Genomic DNA, 24,628 nt, shown 5'->3' with positions numbered 1-24,628 from the left:
CGAGTCGCAGTGTCACGGGACAACAGACCTGCCTCCCGAACGCACTCACATGCCCATATGCTCTTGTGATGATCATGAGCGTATGGCTTTGGTGGCCGGGAGACCCCTCGCGGGGCTCCACAAGTTCTTTAACGCCACTACGGCGACTTGCGAGTGAATGAGGATGAAATGAGGATGAAATGATGATGAAAGACACACAACACCCAGTCATCTCGAGGCAGAGAAAATCCCCGACCCCGCCGGAAATCGAACCCGGGACCCCGTGCGCGGGAAGCGAGAACGCTACCGCAAGACCACGAGCCGCGGACTGCTCTGTGATGTATGCGAGACACATTGGCACTCGGTTACACGTTTCCACTCCGTATGACTGCTCCGCACCGACTGAGTGTTGCGTAACACTGACCTGTCCGGACACACAATAAGGGGACGCTTTTGGGCCTCCGTGCACGTCACCTCTCTGAAGTTTAAATCACGTATCACGGTTCCGCTGTTCTACACGTCCTCTTATCGTGGCGTGGTGCAGACCATTGCTTTCGGGGTTCCCATTTTTACAAAGAGTACTGTATATGGCTAATGTCGCCAAACTCTTAGACCAGAGGTACGGTTGTATGCTGAAAAGTATCCAGATCCTGCCGAGCACTCACGATCTGTCTTTGCAAACATTTATATAAGAGACTTCTAGAAACTGGAAGTGTTTGATGATGTTTGGTTTGTATGGCGCTCAACTGCGCAGTTATCAGCGCCCGTGCAAAGTTCCAGTGTTTACGCAGTCCAATGTATGTCACAGTCCAGTCTAGTCACTGTCACGAATGAGATGATGACGAAATGATGAGGACAACACAACCACCCAGTCCCCGGACAGAGAAAGAAACTGGAAGTCTGGAGAATAAAATACGCCTAGGAAAAATAAGAGCAACTGATGAAAGAAACGAAAGTAACATTTTAGCAACAGTAACGCACAATGCATATGTCACCAAGAGGCGTCTCGGACGTACGAGAGGGATAAACCACCGACTGTTCTGCAAACACTAAATTCCACCGCATTTCACCCTCTTCACTGTTCGCTGCATCTAGAGCTTCGTGGCAATAACTTCCAAAAATAGGTTACAGTTCTCCGAATATTATCTATGAAATGTGCAGAGTGATGTGGCACAGGCATAGCTATGTAAAGTTTTGTTTAAGGAAGACACGTCGTTTCCAAACCGTGAGCAAGTTAATCTTCGTAAAATGCACCAATCGTTGAAAATCCATGCTGACTCAACGAAGTGGATAAAAACTATGCTCTCGGTCGATCGACGTTTGGTGCGTGTATATCATTGGTCCCAGTTTTATTGATGGGAATCTAAGCACACTCCAGTATCTCGAGTTCCTACGATATGCTGCTGCCACAGTTATTGCAAGACATCCCACAGGACATTACGCATTCAGTGTTGTACCAACATGACGGATGTCCCTCCTATTCACAAATTAATAAGAGACCCTCCGAAGAGAACATTTGGAGATCCTAGTGTGTACTGTTTCGGCGTGATAACAGTCAGTCAGTACTACATTCCTTCGTGTAACTATCACCAAAGATACGCTTTCTCGGGGAACTGTCCAATGCCATTAAAGTCTGATAAATTATAAGTAAGTCTCTGGGCCTCACAGTGTCTAAGCTTCTCAATTCTCACGACACGATATTAATTTTGGGTTCGAATCCTTTCAATGTATGTTCAGCAAAAGTTTATTCTTTTAACGGACACTGCTTTTCACTTCTCGTTTATTAGAGGAATCACTTTGACAACGAGTGGTAAAGATACTAGTGTGAGAAGGTCCAAACTATTTTCAGTCTCAATACTCTTTAATAATCCGCATAAAGAGAATAAAGTCCTAATCCAACAGAAAAGTTCCCGTATTGTCAATAAATCTCTTCACAATCGTCGGTATGCGATCGTAGCGTTTCGTTTAACACGTACAATCACCATTCACTTGAATATCAATGTTCGTATACCCTATCACCTCTAATTGACTCCGTCTCTGAATTTATCCCAAAATAATCTATTCTCCACCACTCCAAACTCAAGAGACCTAACAATGCTGCGCATTGGTTTATATATTACATTCAAAACAAAACGCAGCTCTGTTATGTCCTCCTTGGATTCCCTTTGTACTACTTTGCGTTACTCTTTTTCGAATATCTACTCTTTGTAAAATTTTAACTAACTATTGCTTCGAAATGCTACTACCGTGTTTTGGCTCTTAGGTCATTTCGTATTGCGTAATTTAATCTAATACTCGTTTCTGTAAAACCACTCTCTAAAGAGCGGTTACAATTCTCACTAGACAAATGGTATTTTCTGTCCATTGGTGACATGATGTTAGGTGACGCAGAGTGTCGCCCACACGGCAAATGACTCTGCGGTAACCCAGGCGATATCAAACTCCAAAGCATAGCAGAACGGGGCCCGCCTCACAGCACTCACATGCCCGGCAAGTCCTTGGTAAGTATTGCAAGCACCGATCAATGTAAATATGAGCATTACGGTCGTCGGAGCAAACTTCAACGACACACAGTAGTTGTGTGCGAGCTTCTTTGTCAGATATTGCTGAGAGTCTCTTTCTGTTGCCGTATCTGTCCAGTAACAACCCTACCGTGGATATGCTACGATTAATACTAGAACATTAAAACCCAATCCAGATGATTTACGTAAACGGAAAAAAGAGTTGTTGCAATATTCTTCTATAGATACATATTTTTATTTTTGTTTTGCACATTACGATGTTATGTTGAAACTATGCAACCACCGTTTTCCCTGTGCACGTTCACAAATAATTCTTCTATTAATATACAGACTTGGTGGAAGTGACAAAACTGCTTCCCAAGCTAGTCTTCCAAAACAAAAGCCACGCCATATTCAACTTTACCTATGTTTCTTCCAATGTAACATTTCGTGGGTTTTCTCGTGCAAGGTGGAAAACGTTTGGTGCATACTAATCACAACTGTTGACAGATAGATAATTAGGTTGCATTAGTTCTGCGCATTTTTCAAGTCTTTGCAAAGTATTCAGCCGATTTGCGAAACACCAACTATGTCGTACCCTCTCCTATCCTCAGCTATGTTCGGCAGGAACTTTCCTATAAAGAAGTTCTTTACTGGCACATGTCACTTATCCTTTTCTCCTAATTTTTCGTTGGTATTACACGCACACGATCAACAACACTGACCGTACGAATCCCCAATATTCCGGAGGTTCGTAACACTGTCTCGTGTGCGTATCTGATTTGCTTTTCTTATTGTTAAGATTCTCAGAGGCTTGTAACACATTTATATACACAACATTACTATTACGTAAGTACCACAGATTCCCGATATTTATGCATAAGAAAGATGGAAAGTCATGAACACTGTGTCCAGTACACCGAATGAAAATAATTTTCTCTTGATTTATTTACAGATGCATACGGTTATCAGAGCAATAGAAATGGAGGAGGAGGAGATTAGTGTTTAACGTCCCGTCGACAACGAGGTCATTAGAGACGGAGCGCAAGCTCGGGTGAGGGAAGGATGGGGAAGGAAATCGGCCGTGCCCTTTCAAAGGAACCATCCCGGCATTTGCCTGAAGCGATTTAGGGAACAATAGAAATGTATATACGAGTATTTTGGGGCATGTCAGCTTTGTGATGTGCTCGCACTGATTATCTTGAGCTTCCACTGTTTGGGTTGGGTTCTTTCGGGGAAGAGACCAAACTGCGAGGTCATAGGTCTCATTGGATTAGGGAAGGACGGGGAAGGAAGTCGGCCGTGCCCTTTCAAAGGAACCATCCCGGCGTTTGCCTGTAGCGATTTTAGAGAAATCACGGAAAACCTAAATCAGGATGGCCGGACGCGGGATTGAACCGTCGTCCTCCCGAATGCGAGTCCAGTGTCTAACCACTGCGCCACCTCGCTCGGTCCACTGTTTATTATAGCATTGAAGAAATAAGTCCGCGGGTCGGTTGTGGATATGTTACGGACCTGTCCGTGCCAGTGGTCAGATACAAGTAATGTAAACTAGGTTATTTCTCCTTCGACCAAGGAATGTCTGATAACTAACATGCTGTTTCTAACAACTGTTCGATTAATGTATGATAGGCACAAAGAAACTACTGAGTCGGACTGGTTTTTTCCAACAATACTCTGTGACGGTGCAGCCTGCAGTTGACGTTTGTTCGTTCTGTTAGAGGCCTCCAAGGACGGATTAAGGCCAACGATTAAGCATTTCATAGGCTCAAGGTAAAGCTGTTAGTGCTGATCACAAAGGTGGAGCTCCGCGCCACTTCAGTTGGAATCTCGGCCTTCACGGTTCCTGTGTAGCGTCGCTTTCTCCAATCCCACACACAGGGTGACGTATCTATTTAACTACATATACTTTTTGATACGCTTAACATATTGGTAACCTATTTTAACTTTGAAGGAAATGCACTACGGCCTCGTACAATAGCGAACAGCGTGTTATCGTAATCCTATTAACACCCTAGTTTGCAGGTATAAAGTTCATTTTTCAGGTGAAACCAAGCGGTAGTTCTAGATGAGCTATGTTGCTCTTCATTAGTTCTCCGCAAGTTAGTACGCTGCCTTCAAATTGTTCATTAATATAAATTACAGAGTTTCAAATTGTGGGAGGTGGTTTTGTATTTCATTCATCTCTCTACTCAAAGGGGGTTGACGCTCGAAGTTAATGAGTTGAATTCTGGTGGGCGTCTATAAAATGTACGCAAATGTAATCTCCAAAACGGTGATGGGGGAACTTACGAATATTAAATGAAACAAGAGTTAAACACAGGCAACCTGTGGCAACATCCACATGGTAAAATCACAGACAAATAAAAAAAAATGAATGGCAACGGGAGACAACTTTAACAATTTCAATGTTCTTGGCGTCAATCCTGTTGGCGAAGTTGAAAGCAAACTTTTCATTGCAGACAGAATGCAAGTCTTCAGAGAGAAGCTCAAAATAAAGGAATTACGAAAATTTTATTACGATTTCCTTACGCCTCAACTTGTGGCTGCGGTTCGATCTCACCACAGCACTGCACGCGATGGTTCACGTGCCTGTAGAATCGATCACTGGTAAAAACGACGCCTTCGCCAGTGGCGAAGGCCAAATTAGCCCAAAAATGTTTCTAAGTTCCCAGTGCATCGGTTCTCAGCTATGAAGTGGGATGGCGGAGGTGCCGGATCTTGAGCTCGATCTCAAAACTCTACTTTCCCATCTGAATTAAAATCGAATGTGAAGTACGAGGAAACCTCGCATTGCCGCATTTTCCGTCTCCCACAATGCCGGTATTTGATTGGCTAGCCTCCGAATATTCCGAGCGCCGACCGATCAAACCGCTTTTTATAAAAAAAAACTTGTCTCCTTCCCGGGACGGGTTAACCAGTGGCTTGTTTCCTACCATACTATATCGAAAAAACTCGATGAGGTTATCTGCCTCTTTACCGTCAGGTGCGTCTTTATAATTTACAGTCTGTTTACGGTACCCAATAGCAGGAAGTCTCACAACAAGTAAACACCGTTCTTCTGCAAAATCAGTGTGTTTGGTTCCTTATCATTATAATAATCTCTATGTTGAGATTAGACGTTCCTGTGTCATACGACCGACGACACAAGCTACAGATAGCTTCTTTTCGTCCTCCCTATTTCAATAATCTGCCTCACACCCGACCTCCGTTTTTATATTCCCAAAAAACATGCATTTTCCGTTTACAAATGTAGTAATAATCCCACGTCAATCACTGTTGCGGAATGATCTGCGAATCTACAGAAACAACAACGTATCTGCTATTCTGCATGACATATAAACTACACTACTGACCATTAAAATTGCAACACGGTGAAGACAGCACGAATGTACTACACGCACGGATATACAAATGATCAGCACTTTAGTCCAGCAATACACAGTAGATAGGAGTAACACCAGCTGCACTCTACATATAAGGAAAGGTTACGTAACGGGTTTCTCATTTAGAAATTGTATTTAAATGTTGCTCACTTATGACACCATCGTCTTAAGCCTCACGCAAGGAGAAGGAACGTCTGCGAGCAGGTGTCGGAATTCGACACAGGCAGCATCGTGAGTTACTGAGACTGCAGTTTACCGTTCCTCGATTCTTCTGTTCGGAATCCCACGACTGCAATTGCAATGCGGAGTGGACGGGTTCGTGAGGGCCATACTCGACGTCGTGCAGGATCTCAATGGCCCCGTGAAACCAGTACCCCAGAAGCTCTAGAAGAGCGTACCGTTCCAAAGGATTGGAAAAGGGCACAGGTCATCACCGTTTTCAAGAAGGGACGTCGAACAGATGTGCAGAACTATAGACCTATATCTCTAACGTCGATCAGTTGTAGAATTTTGGAACACGTATTATGTTCGAGTATACTGACTTTTCTGGAGACTAGAAATCTACTCTGTAGGAACCAGCATGGGTTTCGAAAAAGAATATCGTGTGAAACCCAGCTCGCGCTATTCGTCCACGAGACTCAGACGGCAATAGACACGGGTTCCCAGGTAGATGCCGTGTTTCTTGACTTCCGCAAGGCGTTCGATACAGTTCCGCACAGTCGTTTAATGAACAAACTAAGAGCATATAGACTATCAGACCAGTTGTGTGGACTGAAGAGTTCCTAGATAACAGGACACAGCATGTCATTCTCAATGGAGAGAAGTCTTCCGAATTAAGAGTGATTTCAGGTGTGCCGCAGTGGAGTGTCGTAGGACCGTTGCTATTCACAATATACATAAATGACCTTGTGGATAACATCGGATGTTCACCGAGGCTTTTTGCGGATGATGCTTTGGTATATCGAGAGGCTGTAACAATGGAAAATTGTACTGAAATGCAAGAGAATCTGCAACGAATTGACGCATGGTGCAGGGAATGGCAATTGAATCTCAATGTAGACAAGTGTAATGCACTGCGAATACATAGAAAGAAAGACCCTTTATAATTTATCTACAATGTAACAGTCAGCAACTGGAAGCAGTTAATTCCGTAAATTATCTGGGAGTAGGCATTAGGAGTGATTTAAAATGGAATGATCAAATAAAGTTGATCGTCGGTAAAGCAGATGCCAGACTGAGATTCATTGGAAGAATCCTAAGGAAATGCAATCCGAAAACAAAGGAAGTAGGTTACAGTACGCTTGTTCGCCCACTGCTTGAATACTGCTCAGCAGTGTGGGATCCGTACCAAATAGGGTTGATAGAAGAGATAGAGAAGATCCAACGGAGAGCAATGCGCTTCGCTACAGGATCATTTAGTAATAGCGAAAGCGTTACGGAGATGATAGATAAACTCCAGTGGAAGACTCTGAGGGAGAGACGCTCAGTAGCTCGGTACGGGCTTTTGTTGAAGTTTCGAGAACATACCTTCACCGAGGAGTCAAGCAGTATATTGCTCCCTCCTACGTATATCTCGCGAAGAGACCATGAGGATAAAATCACAGCGATTAGAGCCAACACAAAGGCATACCGACAATACGAGACTGGAATAGAAGGGAGAACCGATAGAGGTACTCAAGGTACCCTCTGCCACACACCGTCAGGTGGCTTGCGGAGTATGGATGTAGATGTAGATGAGACATATTGTTCGCTCGGCCGTAAGGTCGGTAGAGCTACGTCACGTACATCGTTTCAGTCAGACAACAGTGAAACGACTACTGGAGAAGCACGGATCTTCAGCAAGCCGACCGGTGTCCCGGCTTCCCTCGAAATGGCAGCAGCAGAGAGAGGCTGATGCGATCAGTGCCTACAGCGGAGGCATTGTCCTGGATGTATCGAACTATGGAGGCTCCGAGTACAACGAACGTTACAGTATTTCCATTCATCGTCGTCATACTAGTCGAGCACCTGGTGTGCAATTGTCTACGCAACACGGTCACCTCTGGTTCACATAGACAGTAATTTGGATAGTAGCTGCTACATTTCCAACGTGTTAAGGCCGGTGGCTGTGCCTTATCTTCGAGACCTTCGAGGTCTCCGTGTAACTGCCTTTTGACAAGATAACGTGAGACCGCATGTCGTCTATGCTGTCCTCATCTACCTCGAAACCGTATGTGTTCGACTTCGGAGTTTACAAAGACTGCAATACAAGTTACTGTTATCTTACAAAATAAATAGATATACGGGTGAATTTTTCGTGTTGGCTGCACAGATAAAACGACGGTGGTTGTAGTTTCAGCGTCGTGTGAAAGATATATTGTGATACAAAAATAAGATACAGGAAGAGAAATGCTATAATTTAAGAATTTACTGATATCATTCCGAAAGAACGCTACAACAATCATTTCATATAAACAGCTCCCATCTCAAATAACAAGTGAAGTCACGACAGGCGAGTGAGCTCGCTTCCCCGAATAGCCTACTCACGCGTGCGTACCTAACACTGGGATTCCAGACTCGATATTTTTACTTTATGCAACTGCTGCAACTTCCATTGTTTTTTAGAGGCTGAAATAGGCCACAAACCACAAGTTACTACACTTTTAATTGTCTCCGTATGTATTAAAATCTGAAACAAATCTACGCCATAATCTAAGCGCTACGCATAAGGAACGGTCTGCCAGTGGCTCCGACAGCTAGTTAAACGACGCAGTAGCTGGCCTCGACGTCGAGGACGCGGGTAGGAAAGAATTTGGATTATGCTGTCTTAAATTCACGCGTTCCTAGGGCGCACCTGTGACAATACTTTCTACTGATTTGTTTAAATAAGCCTTTTTGTACACATCATACGTCGAGAAATATTCTGCGACGCCCAAATGGTTCTTCTGTATATAATGAGATTTATTTGCCACGAGCGAACGCGACTTATCGCAACGTTATCGGCTGAATCTACATCGCTTCTACGATGGGGTGAGAAATGTAATTGCCGTAGCAAATTCAGAAGCGTTTCAAATCTATTAGTGAGAATCGTCAACATGCCAGAGAGATTACTAAGTCAAATGTTCCGAAAAAATGCACAGATACAGTTCGCTATCAAGAGGCAACTGTATATAAACCCAGACGTTATTTTTATCGACAACCAGTTATTTCATTTTCAAATCTTCTCTTTTGCTATTAGCGTGTCCTGGTGCGTCCCTATAGAAATGTTTAATAACTATCACAGCCTTTAAAGCCACTTCAATAAGAATGGAGATGAAATTTCATAGATAAAACATGCGCCTTCGTAATCACTAAACTGCTTTCGTCGTAAATAAAAGCCTGCCTCTGCGAGGATTCCACAGATATTCTCCGCAGTCGATAAAGAAACACAAGGTATCGTTCTAAAACCTGCATAATCAATCTGCATAGTTAATAGACGTTTTGGTTTCCTTGTTATTTGACATCGTGCAGTCATCGTTTCGGTTTAACAGCCGACAGGCCACCGTGTGATATTTGTAAAATGTTATGTTACTAAGCAAACCAACGGACTTGCCGCAGTGGTAACACTGGTTCCCGTCAGATCACCGAAGTTAGCGCTGTCGGGCTTGGCTAACTCTTCGATGAGTCACCGTCTGGGTCTGCCGAGTGCTGCTGGCGAGCTAGGTGCAATCAGCACTTGTGAGGCCAATTGAGGAGCTACTTGACTGAGAAGTAGCGACACCTATCACGAAAACTGATAACGGCCGGGAGAGTGGCATGTTGAACCACACGCTCCTCCGTATTCGCATCCGATGACGCCTAAGAGGTGAGGATGACAAGGCGGCCGTCGGTATCTGTTACACAGGTGTTTTTTTTTTGGGGTGGGGGGGGTTGCTAAAGTCAGTTAACAAGACAGTCATCCTAGCATAAATAAAGAAATATCTATATTTAACTACTAAGAACCTTTACTGACGGGGAAATCACTAACACTGAACGACCGAGCGAGGTGGCGCAGTGGTTAGACACTGGACTCGCATTCGAGAGAACGACGGTTCAATCCCGCGTCCGGCCATCCTGATTTAGGTTTTCCGTGATTTCCCTAAATCACTCCAGGCAAATGCCGGGATGGTTCCTTCCCCATCCTTCCCTAATCCGATGAGACCGATGACCTCGCTGTCTGGTCTCCTTCCCCAAAACAACCCAACCCCAACTAACACTGAACGAGTTGGAAGTCATTTCCGTGACGGGCAAGCAGTCCTAACATTCCGTTATCTAAGTATCACAGTTCGCTATCCACTGTTTCCCTTCATACAACATGGAAGCAGTTACATTCCTGCCTAAAAACAATGAATCAGATGTGAGACAAAATGACACCAAAGACAAATTATAAAATTAGTTATCAGTACCATCAATAACAGAAAACTAAAATAATCTCTCTTAATACTGCAAAATAGCCGTAACAAAACTTTAATATACCACTGAAGTGTAAAATGGTTTAAAAACGTGTTACGTGCTATGTAATATCATCAAGACGCTTACATTTAAGTCACTGATTGGTCTGGGACTACACAGGGATGGAATCTGTTCTTCTGGGCGAGCATGTCCGAAAGGACACCATCCTTATACAAAGTATAAACGATAGACGGCGTTACGATATTCAGTGCGGATGCACAACAGTATCCGAACTCTTGTGGGAATACAGTTAGGCTGCGAGCGAGTAGACCAATGGATATTGGGAGCTACTCTGTATTGAGATTTGGGTCGGAAGGGGTACGTACTCGGATAGCCGAGAAGGTTGAGGTGTCCGCTCGCTTAAGGCAAGAAGTTCGATTTTCATCTTTCGCCGTTGAGGTCTTTCAAGGTCACACTGCAGCTTTCGCTATTTCTGTTACTACACTAATGAAGTTCTAACCTGCTTAAAAACGTGGCGGCACGCAATACAGCAGCGATTGCGCGTCGTATGGATTGGACAGGTCCTCGGTACGTATGTGGCACCATCCGTTTACGTACAGGCCGCGCAATTTCGGGCTGGTATTATTTCGTGGGCGCAGAGATGGCGCCTGACAGCACCCCAGACGTGAGCCACCATTCGTATCAGGCGAATTTCATGCCCGAGACACCAACGTGAGTTCAATACCGTGCTCCTCGAACCACTGTAGCACGATACTGATCTTGTCACACCGACAGTTATCCTGCAGGAAGATGCCATCGCCGTTGAGGAAGATCTCGAGCACGAAGACATGCGGGTGGTCTGCAATATGTTCGTGTTGTCCACAGCTGTTCAAGTGGTTCAAATGGCTCTCAGCACTATGGGACTTAACTTCTGAGGTCATCAGTCCCCTAGAACTTAGAACTACTTAAACCTAACTAACCTAAGGACAGCACAAACATCCATTCCCGAGGCAGGATTCGGACCTACGACCGTAGCGGTCGCGCGGTTCCAGACTGTAGCGCCTAGAACCGCTCGGCCACCCCGGCCGGCTGTCCACAGCTGTCACGGCTCCTTTCTTTATTAGCACATGTCCCACGGAAGGGCAGAAGAATGTTTCCCATAGCATAATACTGCCTCACATGGCTGCTTCCGAGACGATGACGACGACGAGTTTTTTTTTTTTTTTTTGGTGGGGCGCTCAACTGCGCGGTTATCAGCGGTCGTACAAATTCCCAACCTTTACACAGTCTAATCTCGCCACTTCACGAATGATGATGAAATGATGGAACGCAGACACCCAGTTCCCGGAAGGAGAAAATCCCCAAACCGGCCGGGAATCAAACCCGGGACCTCTTGATCTAGAGGCAGCAACGCTAGACGCGATATGTGGACTGCGTGACGCGGCTAATGTTTTGGTAGGCGATCGCCTACATGACTGTGTATCCATACACGACCGTCGACCCGGCGTTACAAGAAACGCGATTCATCCCACCGGGTGACACGTTTCCACTGACTCATGGTCCAATATGGATGATCCTGTGCCCACTGTAGTCGCAACTTAACGCTGTCGTTGGGGCGCCACGGGAACATTTAAGGGCCCGGTTCTACAAAGGGTTCCGTGTTCTACAAATGCTATCACCGGTGTGCTCCAAAACACTTGTGTCTACGCCAGCACTGTACTATGTCGCCAGATCTGCTACAGATGGCACCCGTCCGGCGCTAACGAGCGGGCACGCCTACGGATTCCACGTTCTGTGACGAGGCATGGAAGTCCGACACTGTCGCTAACCCGTAGTTTTCACAGTCCTTGAACCCACTTTATATAGATGATCACAACAGTAGCACGCGAAGAAGCCGAACTGATCCGCCGTTTCCGAGATCGTTCCCAGTCGATACATCTGTGTATTAGGCCATTTGCGGTCGGAATCGTCACTAGAATAATTACTCATTCGTCACTGCGTCCTCAGCACGTCACGTGCCCACAACGCCAACATGTGTCATTCACTCTAACGGTGGGCAGTGGTCAGAATTTCTTGGCTCACTTGTGTACGTTCACTTAAAGGCCAACATATCTGAAACACGAGGCTGCTGAGAATGTTTTAGTCAAAAACGGAAAATAATTGGCTAATGTGAAACTGAATGGCGTCAGTCTGGAACCGCGTCGCAGGTTCGAATCCTGCCTCGGGCAGGGATGTGTGTGATGTCCTTAGGTTAGTTAGGTTTAAGTAGTTCTAAGTTCTAGGGGACTGATGACCACAGATGTTAAGTCCCATAGTGCTCAGAGCCATTTGAAAGTGAATGTATCATCTCTGGCACGCATTTATCATCTATGGCACACTGTAAACACTTTAAACGTATCCGTAGCTAATCTCTTAATAGGCACAGTGGACAGACTAGTAAAAGAACGACACCTCATTAAGGAGATATGTGCTGCGGCATACCACGAGCCATCGAACTACTGAAGAGTATTCTATAAATAGTATACACTTCAGTTTAAAATAAATGACATCAATAAAAGAACATTATAAGATTACTCTCCGGTATATATAATAAAACGTTATGACCTTCCGAGAATGCACAGTTTGGTCTTCACAATTTCTTAGTACATACAACTTTATAACATGGAAAGCCATAGCCGTCGAAATTCATGCTAAAATGAACTTGAATAAAACCACAAACAGTTGATAATTTATGATTCATTCACGACTGTAGTCTTTTACAAGGATCTGAACAACAAAATGAGTGCCTCATCCCCTGCACTGTTCGCTCCAATGCTCTGCTGGTTATTATTTGTTGACTACTTCCCCTCTTTATGGGATTGGATTCTGTGACCACGAACATTGGGTTTGTCTCCGTGTGCTAATCTATGTGACAGTACAACCACCTGAAGATACTGCTTTAGCGCAGCGAAACCAGTAGTGAATAAATTATCAATTAAAACCTGCCTGCGGTTTTGTGCGAGTTCATTTTACGACGAATTTCTTAGTAGTATTAACAACTGCTGCACTGGTATGTCTTTACAATCGATGTTCACATATAAATTTGCAAAGGGTGTACGGGCATAACATACTCAACTGTATTTTGTGAGCAGGCTGCGAGAATTTTCGAGTGCAGGTCTCCCCCTACCCACTATTTTTCAGAGGGGTCTCGAATCTATTACGAAATAATAGGGAAACTTCTAACTGAAATCCTCTCAAAATTGTCCAACTAGAAACTTACATACCTTTCTTAAACATTAGCAGCTGGGTTACCAACTTCCGCATCGTTTGAGAATATGAACCAACAAAGTTTTTATTTTAAATCATGCTTTCAGCTGAAATTTTTTTATATAAATATAGAAGCTATGGGCTTATATTACAAGAAAGTAATAAATTTTCATTGTTCTTGTCGCACGAACGTGGAAGTAAATAAGAAATATGATGGCACATATCCAATATTTACGATGCAGCTACCGATCAGAATCAGAAAGCACTGCAAAATATATTGCTGGAGCAATATTTCCACAGCAAGACGTTCGAAGTGTTCTTGACTACACATTCAAGCTAATGTGAATGGGGTTCATATGGGTACATCCCCTTTCCAATACAATACAATGACAATACTAAAAATGTCCACACTTAAAACTTGACAACCATTTAAAGTTCATAATCAAACTGAACGAATTTTTAAAATTAAAAAAAAAAAAAAGCCACAATTTAACTGACATATGTATTTTTTACTATAATTACAGACGAGGTATGTTTGTCACACTTTCATCGATTAACGTTAACTATTGTAGTATAAAAAACCAGACCTGCTTTCAGTCATTCCTGTACAACAGCGTTATAAAATGTTTCACAGTGTTCTCAACAAATTCATGTTCTTTCATTTTGTAGTAGCTTTGGAAACAGTCACAGAATCTGGAAACGATAAACGTCTGCAGAGTAGATTCGGAACTCTAATCGTACGATCGCTTGTACCTCTTACTGCAACTGAGTACGTAGCTCTACAGAACGTGACGACGAAAATCTACGAAACGACACAGTCCGTTAGCAAAAGATCGATATCCTAAAGAAAGTAGAATTCGCGTGTGCGGGTCTGAGCACTTCATTCATTTTCGTTTAACATCCCCTCTTTGCCCTCCCCCATCCCTCCCTCTAACGAGATTACTCCAGATTTCACTCAGTCACATGTCACCTTCTCCCGTGTTTCGTCGCAGAGCAAACTACAAGAATATAAATGGTTTTACAAAAAAAATGGAGCCAAATGACACTGAGGTCTGTGACGAAAAAGAAATAAGTGAAATGTATAACGTACTAAATTCGCTTCTGCTTGTACACTAACCGGCAACGTCTGAAAAAAAAGAAACAAAATAATCATTAACAATTTGTATAGTGAGTTTTACGGGAACAAAAAATTAGTCATTAACAAAATTCCTCTCATTCGTCCGCAGCATTCATAAACGACTATGTTTTTGTTGCACTTTACATTCATACTAATCAGACAATCGTTTTAACCAATGTGCTTCACACTATTTTTTTTTATAGGTCCTGCCTTTAGCAAACACAATTATTTTTCTTCTTATTTACCCAGACATGTTTGGTTGAAAGTACAGCATTTCCATTTTTTGTTTTTTGTCAAATAATAGGATAAATTGGTTTTTACTGTCCCTATACATAAAGAATTTCAGTTTTTACGTAAGGTATTCACAAAGTAACAGATTTTTTTTTTAAATTGTAAATTGCTGATACATGCCGTGGTTTCTGTAGCTTTCTTTACGTTGCAGCATAGCTTTTTTTTTTAACTTTGTCATCAGCAATCTTACCGAACTTAATATAGAAAACTTATTTACGACGAAAATTACGCATGGAATGTTAAATTCCTGACTTCCATTATTTTACTCTAACGAAAACATCAACAGTTTAACATTCCAGATGTAATTTTGGATGTAAATAAGTTCTCTATATTTAATTCTCTATGGCTACAGATTCCAAAATTAAAACGAATAATAGCCATGATGCAAGGTACATAAATGTAAAGAAACCACACACCTTGTTAACAAGGTATGACTTAAAATAATCTGTATCAATTTGCGAATACTGTATTTAAAAACTGAAATTGTATTTGTATGGAGACTAAGAAGCATTTTTCCTATTATTTGATTGAAAAAACCACACACACACACACACACACACACACACACACACAAAATGAAGATGCTGCATCATCAGCAACATTTGTCTGGCTAACAAAGAAAATAAATTGTTTTTTGAAGACGGAACCTACATAAGAAGAACTTGATCCGTAAGTGAACACGGAAAAAGGAATGAGCTTGAACCTCAAGATGAATCCTTCACACTAGTCAGTTTACAGCTTTAGAGCAACAGCTTTTCTTATATCAATGACGGATTGTTCAATATTTTATTTACATTCATATGGATATTAGCGAAAATAAAGCACGACTGCAAATGAGAACTGTACCATCAATTCGTCAGATTAACAAACTTTAGTATTTAAACCCATAATGTAACACAATTCAGCAGCAAAGCGACAATAAGAAATCAGAACAAAACCAATAATAATAATAATAATAATTTTATTGTTAAATAACGCTCTAAGTGTATTACTGTTTTTCACATGTGAGGAATGAACAGCCATCGTGCCATATACAAAATAAACTTGCTTAAGAGCAGTTCAAGGAAATCTGGAGACGTTACGAAATGTAATATACGAACAAAACAACACTTGTAACGGAAAGCGTCGAAAGTGTCTTTCACAAGCTGCCTGCAAAGAGCAGAGCAGGGCTACTAAGACGCCACGCATTACACACGATCTCAATGAACGCGCTGTTTCACTATCTTCGAAATAATTAAGCACTCCTGATCAGCATTAATACCGCTACAGAAATAAGAACCAGTTTCTTCTCATCGAGAATACAAAAAGTACTGCACACAATAAACGTATCGCCACGACTCAAGCTTCTGGAGAATTGAATTTAAAACGTTGTCCTGCGAAGGTTTCATACATCATTCGCAGCATCAAGACTATTCCGTAGCAAAGAAAATGGCTGAAACCTAAGTTCTGTGCATGTTTCAAAATTAATATGCACGATTTTAACAGACTAGCCCAGGTGAAGAGGCGCAGGTAACAAAACACATACAAAATCAATAATTTGGACGCAATAAAGCGCAAATATTGCTGATGGGAGAGTGAATACCGCGTTAGAAATAAAAATCTCGGTGTTGGTTACTTGAGAAACCATACTTCAGATCAACAACGGATTATCGATATCTATACATCATTTTATCCAATGAGTATGACACAGGCTTGGTCTAAAACAAGTGGATCATCATCACGGACCGCAGAGAGAACAAATATGAACATGGTGGTCACCCGATTAAAAATTCCGCCAATCACCTATATGACGTTGTGTAAATCCAGAACATCGACTTGCTTTGCAAAAAACAAAAGTTAATGGTATCTTTAAAAAGAGCCATGCAGTGATCGTACCACGGCCTAAAATAGGCCTGCGTATAACATCCATAGCGCGATGAGCAGGACAAGTAGGATGAAGTATGTAGTGAACAAACTCTGGGTTTCGGCCTGGGGCATGTTTGTTGAGCGCTGAGTTGCACACCGAGAGATACAAGCGACCAGCGTGTACTAGCGGCGTGTCGACGCCGCTCCCGCCGCTACCCACGTTAACACCCACGCCTGGCCATGTCTAAAAATGAGTGACCACCTCTTTGGACTGCTGCCCAATTCCCGCCCGAAAATATGAGCTTCAGCAAATAGCACCACAGCTCGCGGCCATTTTGACCCGCCCCTACCCAGTTTCACCGAATAGCACACTCAGCTAGATTCTTCGATTACAGGAAACAAGTTTCCGTTACAACGAAAATCGACGAAACTGAGAGGCATGTACGACCACTACTCTGCACTTGTAACCTACACGAAAAAGCATATCCGTGAACCTTACTGCAATATGTGGGCAATATAGTTTCTATTGGAAGTCACAAGGACGTATCCGTATTAAAACAAGGAAGTTTATAGCAACAGACGATGCTACCGTTACCACCTAATTCATGTTACAATACATCTGCATAATTCTCTACATGGTTACGACGTTTACGTTCTCATTCATGCTGCACAAACTTCAGAAAGGAGGAAAGATATCATTACCAACTTTTTTAAATGCTCTCATGGGGGTGAAATTGAACTAACTGCATAACACAAAAAATGGTTGAAATGGCTCTGAGCACTATGGGACTTAACTGCTGACGTCATCAGTCCCCTAGAACTTAGAACTACTTAAAACTAACCAACCTAAGGCCATCACACACATTCATGCCCGAGGCAGGATTCGAACCTGCGACCGTAGCGGTCGCGTGGTTCCAGACTGTAGCGCCTAGAACCGCTCGGCCACCGAGGCCGGCTGCATAACAGAACGCTGATGCTGCACGAAAATAGATTTTAACTAGTAGCAAATATTGTTTTCCCACGTAAACGGGCCCGTTACACAAATCTTGCAAGTGATTCGTTCACACTGCGGAAACTAACTACAATTTTAAAATTTAGAACTTAACGATTTCTTGCTTAAGCATGTAAGTACCGTCGGTCACCGCGGAGGGCGTTACCGTCTGCCCACATGTTGGCCGTTATTTAAGCTCATGCAGAGAACCAACCATGCATAGTTACCAACCGTGCAAAGGCAGGATGACGACTCCAGCGAGCGACCAAATGGGTATAAAAATCTGTTTATTTATGTAACTTTGACTAATTGCTCGTAGATTACGTACATGATTACTTACTAATATTATAACTTCACAGTGTAAATTGCCTTGAAGGTGACCCCTTCGCTAGTTGAAACCGGTTGGTGGCAAAATAAATAATGCGATTGTGACTGTCATTTTGAATATTTGCACAATAATGCTACTATAGCTAGACCACTGTTAGTCAACCTGGACCCTACAGAACAGTAGCGGGCGATACAGATTTCATGGAGGGCGGTAAGCGGTAAGGGGTTTTAAAAAACATTTTCACTAGATTTCCATAAAATTTTGACTTAAAGTATTTGCTAAGCAATTATTTTTACATGATGTAACCTGCTGTAGCTGTCATTTATAAATTTCACAAAGTAAAAAAACAACTGTACGTTACAAATCACCATTACTATGGAACCGGTGCGCGGTTAGAACATTTTATTACAAACAGACGTAAGAAAAACTGGGCGGACGGTATAAAAAGTTGACTACCCTATCCGTACAATAATTTAGGAAGGCATCATTTACAAACTGGCCCGATTTACTCGCACTTAATTACCCGTATGGCAGATTGAGGAGCAGGCAATGTCGAAATCTTTATCAGCGACAGACACTAGCAAAGACACAAGCTGTGTCTTAAGAATGAAACCGATGGTTATGTTAAAACATGAATTATACATGTAACACAGGAGAAACTTAGCTTACGATAAACGGAAATGAAAATCTGTAACTAACAAACATATTATGATAACCTGTAATAGAGCTGCCAACTTTATTATACACTACTGGCCATTACTACTGCTACACCACGAAGAAATACAGATGATAAACGGGTATTCATTGGACAAATATATTATAGTAGAAATGACATGTGATTACATTTTCACGCAATTTGGATACATAGATCCTGAGAAATCAGCACCCAGAACAACCACCTCTGGCCGTAATAACGACCTTGATACGCCTGGGTATTGAGTCAAACAGGGCTTCGGTGGCGTGTACAGGTACAGCTGCCCATGCAGCTTCACCACGATACCACAATTATTCGAGAGTAGTGACTGGCGTATTGTGGCGAGCCAGTTGCTCGACCACCATTGACCAGACGTTTTCAACTGCTGAGAGATCTGGAGAATGTGCTGGCAACGGCAGCAGCTGAACATTTTCTGTATCCAGAAAGGCCCGTACAGGACCTGCAACATCCGGTTGTGCATTATCCTGCTGAAATGTAGGGTTTCGCAGGGATCGAATGAAGGGTAGAGCCGCGGGTCGTAACAAATCTGAAATGTAACGTCCACTGTTCAACGTGACGTCAATGCGAACAAGAGGCGACCGAGAAGCGTAACCAATGGCACCCCATACCATCACGCCGGGTGATACGCCAGTATGGCGATGACGAATACACTGTTCCAATGTGCGTTCACCGCGATGTCGCCAAACACGGATGAGACCATCATGATGCTGTAAACAGAACTTGGATTCATCCGAAAAAATTACGTTTTGCCATTCGTGCACCCAGGTTCGTCGCAGGCTCTCCTGTCTGCGATGTGCCGTCAAGGGTAACTGCAGCCATGGTCTCCGAGCTGATAGGCCATGCTGCTGCAAACGTTGTCGATCTGTTCGTGCAGATGGTTGTTATCTTGCAAACGTCCCCATCTGTTGACTCAGGGATCGAGACGTGGCTGCACGATCCGTTACAGCCGTGCGGATAAGATGCCTGTCATCTCGACTGCTAGTGATCCAGCACGGCGTTCCGTATTACCCTCCTGAACCCACCGATTCCATATTCTGCTAACAGTCATTGGATCTCGACCAATGCGAGCAGCAATGTCGCGATACGATAAACCGCAATCGCGATAGGCTACAATCCGACCTTTATCAAAATCGGAAACGTGACGGTACGCATTTCTCCTCCTTACACGAGGCATCACAACAACGTTTCACCAGGCAACGCCGATCAACTGCTGTTTGTGTATGAGAAATCGGTTGGAAACGTTCCTCATGTCAGCACGCTATAGGTGTCGCCACCGGCGCTAACCTCGTGTGAATGCTCTGAAACGCTAATAATTTGCACGTCACAGCATCTTCTTCCTGTCGCGTCTGTAGCACGTCATCTTCGTGGTGTAGCAGTTTTAATGGCCAGTAGTGTAACTCTTCTTTTAATTCTACACTTCCTGATAAAATAAATGAAGCGTCTAGAAGATAGGGGCGGATGTCACCGTAACATGGTACACGTACACACAATCGGTGGGTGTGTAAATGATTAAAGCTGCGACTGTCCGTGACAGGTAGAGTGCGTTAGTATCGTTCGCGTTTAATGTTACCACGCCTAATAGGGTACGGACACGGACAGCGTCAGATGTTGAATGACACGGAGATGGCGCGCTCTCGTGAGAGACAGCGTTAACACCTGACAGAGTTTGTAAGGGACCTCACTGTGGATCTCAATCTGGCCGCGGCGTTCTTATGTGGCACTGACGTTATGTTGGTATCCATAAGAACGTTAGGACCAGGCATACTCGTCGTTAAGGTATCAGTCGACAGCGTCTGCAGGGCTGCCGTACTGTGTACCAATCACATGGTACCCATTCCACATCTGCTCCTGGCACAAGTAATGGACTCCGTGCTGCACTAGAGAATTACCATCCTATCCGTAGGTTGTCATTAACACCACCACACAAACTGTAATATTTCGGGCTTAGTCAGCTATCATATTAGGCTCCAAGAAGGTGTGCCCAGAGCAGTGGAGATGCAAGAAGTATATAGATGATGAAATGTGGTGTGAGGTACCTGTGACAGATGTTAGATTCGGTACCATTCCCGTGAGAAAGACCGCCTGCATAATGCTACTGCTCTGTGATTGGCTGCTGTGTTCGGAGCAAGGGCAAACGTTAAAATATAGTTATTATTATTATTATTATTATTATTATTATTAGTTAAACTACTCATTGGAATGACTTCACTTTTTAATATAAATATATCTCAACAGCTGACAATCAGTCATTTTAGAATTATTAAAAACAATTTAAATCAAAACAAAAGACTGACGAAATTGCAGACGTAGTACTTCGGAAGCGTTCGGGTCACGCCTTTTCTGGTATGGCGCGCGAAGTGTTTCGGGCAGTTCGTCACTCTGGGTTTCGGCCTGGGGCATGTTGTCTGTCGTAAGAGGTTTACCAATTTTTATTTAAGTTGCTGTTCGTCACTCTGGACTAGGCAGTCGAGATGTACAGTCATGCTGTCTGTAGCAGGATGTGTTTGCCAGTATTCAGTATTAAAAGATTCACTCCGGTAGTCATGAGGCACAGACACGTAGCACAAAGAGTGTAAAGATACACTTTCGTAAACATTGTGTTTGATCATGTACTTTGCTGTATCAAAAGGTGTTGTATGAAGATCGTGTAGTCTTCTCGTGTGGCTATATTAAAATACGCGAGTGGCATCCCAAAGAAGTGATACATTATTTCAGAACAGAACCTCGCTAAAAGTCAGTTCCAGCCTCAAGATACAGAACCTACGACCTGCGTGCTGTTTTCTACGCTGGGAACATCAAGTTGAAGACAGCAGGTTAGTGAACTATAACAGAACCTTCGTATTCCACACAGTGCAGTGGAAACAACTAGGCGCCTCACGTGTACTGCATGCACAGAACAAATGTGCCCAGTGACGTCATCTGCAGTAATGCAGAGGAGGTAAAGGAGGATGATCGTTATTAACACCAACAATCAAGTCATTCTTCCTTTCTTGCCGTAAAACGGCTACGTTTGGATAGTGATGGGTACAACGAAGTGAAAACAATCGACTCATTTGGTAGTAGTTTTACGTACCCGTTGAATTATTCATTCTTTCGAGTGAAACGAATCTGTTGCAGTAACCGTATGGAAACTGTTGACGCAGTTCGACGCATTCAGTTCTGAGCGGAAACATTCGATCGTTTTGGTATTCTTAAATCATTATTGTTAACTGCACTCATGTTTGCTTCTTACTCAGTGCCAATAAATAACCTAGTTTCTATTTCGTTCATGTTTATGAACAGACTTTTACTTAATAGTGAATTTAGTGTCTGGATCAGAATGCTGAATGTGATTTGGAGACGGAGGAAATCACGAGACTGGATAAAAAGTGATCCGTAAGAAACATCCAATGCGACATATAGCATCCGCAATGATTGTGAAACTCCATTAATTAAAAAAAATCTAAGATATTAGCGAATTATGAAAAATATTTCTCGGAAAAAAATACTTCGACAATCGGCAGTACTACGTGCTTCTAAGGCAAACTATTAAGTCACTAAACAATTAAAAAGAATCATATGCTTTCCATTAAAGTCACCTCAGCATTTCCAAAAATAGTATTATCGATGATGGCTGCAAACCAGCGGGAAGAGAGACAGAGCTTCAATAAATTAAAATAAAAGGTAACTGTTCATTTATATAAACATAAATTTACACCCTAGCACCAATTATTAACCTATTAAAGCCAACCAAAAAAATCCATATTTAATGCAAGTAGTACTAAAAATTCGTATACAAATGCACAAAATCGATTGGTCAAACGGTTCTTTATACTAATACATTGTCCCTTCACCACGTCTGGTGTGGTGCCGTGACCGGGAAGCATGGCCTGCAAATCAATGGCGTCGCATGATATTCTGCGATGAATCGTGGTTCTGCACTACCCCCAGACGACTCTGACCGCACAACAATACAGCGTCACGGACGTTCTGCAACCACATGATTACGTTAATTCTCATTCGTCAGTATCCAAGTGTCATTTTTCAATATGACTATGATCATCCCCAAATGGCAGTTTCCCAGATGTGTCCCCAGTAGAAGGTGTGAGGGAGCAACTTTCACGTCAGCTCTGTCCCAGTGGCTGTACCCAGGATATTAAGGACCAGTTACGATAGTTGTGGACCTTGCTGCCCCAGGAGATGACACCCCTCCCAACCGAGTCAATATATAAGCCGGAGTGGGTGCAAAGTCATTATGGTAAGTGGGCCTACAGTGCCACGTTTCTACGTAAATTTTACTCTATTTTGGCGTCACCGAAGTAACATCACATATCCTCTCCAACTGTAAAGTTTCCTCCTCTTCTGGGTACTTCACTTTTCTTTGTCATGCAGTGTATTTATATGCAACATTTCCAAACATTTATAAATAACAGTATTCGCGTCAGCCCACAATATAATTAAACCTAAGAATGTAATACTTGGAAATCTCTGGCTGCCCTTGAACAGTCTTCCAAAGTTTAACAGTGTTCCATGTCTGTCAGACTGCATGCAGCAATTTGACTGCTACAGTGAGGGAATTAGTTACTGATGGCTCCATTAAATTTCGGGTGTGCAGCCGCATAAATTCCACTTCTGCTTCTGATATTTCGGCTGTATATCGTTTAGCCATCTTTAGAATGAGCCGAATGACTGACGCTCCAGCACGCGCTCAGTCCTTTTAAACTGGGGGACCGTGCCACTGCGCATGTGGCCACAGATACACGAAGCGACAGAGAAGTTGATCGGAGGCAAAGAGGTAGAGCATATGCACGAATTAGATCTGTCGCTGCCTGGTCGATCAACGCTGGGATATCGAAACAGAACTGCGAGATGTACTGTGGTAATGTCTTTGTAAGTTTATTATAGAAAGTGCTCGATTCCATGTTTTATCCAAGCTGAAGCTGCTATCTCTTCATTAAATTCCTCGCCAACTGAATTTCAGTTGCTTTTTTTTTTTTTTTACAACTGAGCCCCAGAAAGATGAATTCGAGGCTACAATTTCGACGTTATCGTACACAACAGTGTGTCCAGTGTCAATGCAGTGCTCTGCCACAGGTTGTAAGAGCAGAGTGTATCTGCGGGGCTCTGTGCATCTCTCATGGACTGTACGTGTCGTCTGTCTGATACACGAAAGGCCACACTCACAGGTGATCTTGTAAACTCCAAGCTTCCAAAGCATCAAACCATATTTGATGGAATCCAGGAGCGCTGCTGTCTTTGGAAGAGGGCGAACAATCACTTTTACTTTGTGTTTGCTGAGGATCCGTCCTATTTTTGACGATACACTTCTCACATATGGCAGGAGAGCCATGGATTTAAAACTTTGCGTGTCTCCTTCTCCATGCCCAACGTTGGTTTCATTCGTAGTGCCTCACATATATACTGTGCAGAATACCCGTTGGCTTCAAAAACACTCTTCAAATGTAGAAGCTCGTCCTCTAGATAATGTGTACTCTGTACCAGCGTTAAGAGAACACTCACCGCCTGGGATGAATAATGGCAGCTATATGCACGTAAATATAAATCCGTAAGCGTTGATATCCGATATACTGCATGTCCAAAGTGCCGTCATCCTTACGTCGTACCAAATCCAAAAATGGAAGGCATCCCTCTTTTCAATTTCCATTGTAAACTGGATTTGTCTATGGATGGAATACACACAATTTAAAAAGTCTAGTAATTTATCTTCACCATGGGGCCACACTACAATCGTGTCATCAACGTACTCCAAAGTACTGTGGGCGCCTTTTCCTCGACGATCTCCACAAACAAGTTGGCCACCAAGAGCGACATGGGACTACGTATGGAGAACCGGTCAGTCT

General features: G+C 43.0%; 1 protein-coding gene across 6 annotated transcripts in view; it reads right to left on the bottom strand.

Annotated features, from left to right (window-relative positions):
• LOC124554953 (ligand of Numb protein X 2-like) overlaps positions 1–24,628 on the bottom strand; it is a 535,718-nt gene that overhangs the window by 383,428 nt on the left and 127,662 nt on the right. For 2 of the 6 annotated variants that reach the window (XM_047128655.1, XM_047128654.1), the window contains exon 2: positions 14,619–14,627. The exons of 1 other annotated variant lie outside the window; for it this stretch is intronic. The gene's annotated coding sequence lies outside the window, so the exon portion shown is untranslated. Of the gene's footprint in view, positions 1–14,591; positions 14,628–16,784; positions 16,928–24,628 lie in introns of those variants that run through there. 3 more of the 6 variants (XM_047128656.1, XM_047128652.1, XM_047128653.1) reach the window with 3 other exon arrangements.

The sequence above is a fragment of the Schistocerca americana genome, chromosome X, assembly GCF_021461395.2.
Source record: "Schistocerca americana isolate TAMUIC-IGC-003095 chromosome X, iqSchAmer2.1, whole genome shotgun sequence".
Classification (NCBI taxonomy): Eukaryota; Metazoa; Arthropoda; class Insecta; order Orthoptera; family Acrididae; genus Schistocerca; species Schistocerca americana.
Note: the sequence above shows the minus strand (reverse complement) of the source record. Positions and strands in the feature narration are given on the sequence as shown.